Source organism: Alligator sinensis, unplaced genomic scaffold (genome assembly GCF_000455745.1).
Source record: "Alligator sinensis unplaced genomic scaffold, ASM45574v1 scaffold783_1, whole genome shotgun sequence".
In the NCBI taxonomy this organism is placed as follows: domain Eukaryota; kingdom Metazoa; phylum Chordata; order Crocodylia; family Alligatoridae; genus Alligator; species Alligator sinensis.
The window spans coordinates 279,616-280,169 of record NW_005842197.1 but is presented as its reverse complement, the minus strand read 5'-3'; positions in this window follow the sequence as shown (position 1 = coordinate 280,169).

Here is a 554-nt window from a genome sequence, read left to right as displayed (position 1 = left end):
TCGTCTCCCTCTCGGTAGCGAGCGAAGGCGGAGACGTCCAGTTTGGGGGGTTCCCCGGATGGTTGCGGAGGGTTCACGTTTCCCCCGATGGTCTGCAAATGGAGCTGAGCATCGAGCTTTTTCTGCTTGAACTCCATCTGCATCCTCTTTTCCTCCAGCTGGGCTGCCAGTTGTTCCCTCTCACGCTGGGCTTCCAGCTCCAGCCTTTTCTCCTCCAGCCGTCGTTGTTCCTTCTTGTCTTCCTGCTGTTCCCTTTCACCCTGGACTGCCAGCTGCTCCTTTTCGCGCTGGGCCTCCAGCTCCATCCTTTTCACTTCCAGCTGTTTCTCCTCCAGCTCCATCCTTTTTCTCTCTCTCTCATGGAGTCTCTGTTGCTCGCTCTCGGAGGGTGATCTCCCGGCAGCCTCCAGGCTTGACGAGCGGGAGGGAGGTCCTGAGTCAGGCCCAGGACTTGATGAGCGTGAAGCTGACGCTGGTCTTGACTCGCTGGTGCGCAAGAGTTTAATCAGCTCGTCCTTCTTTAGCCCTTTCTTCACATGTAGGCCTCTCTCTTT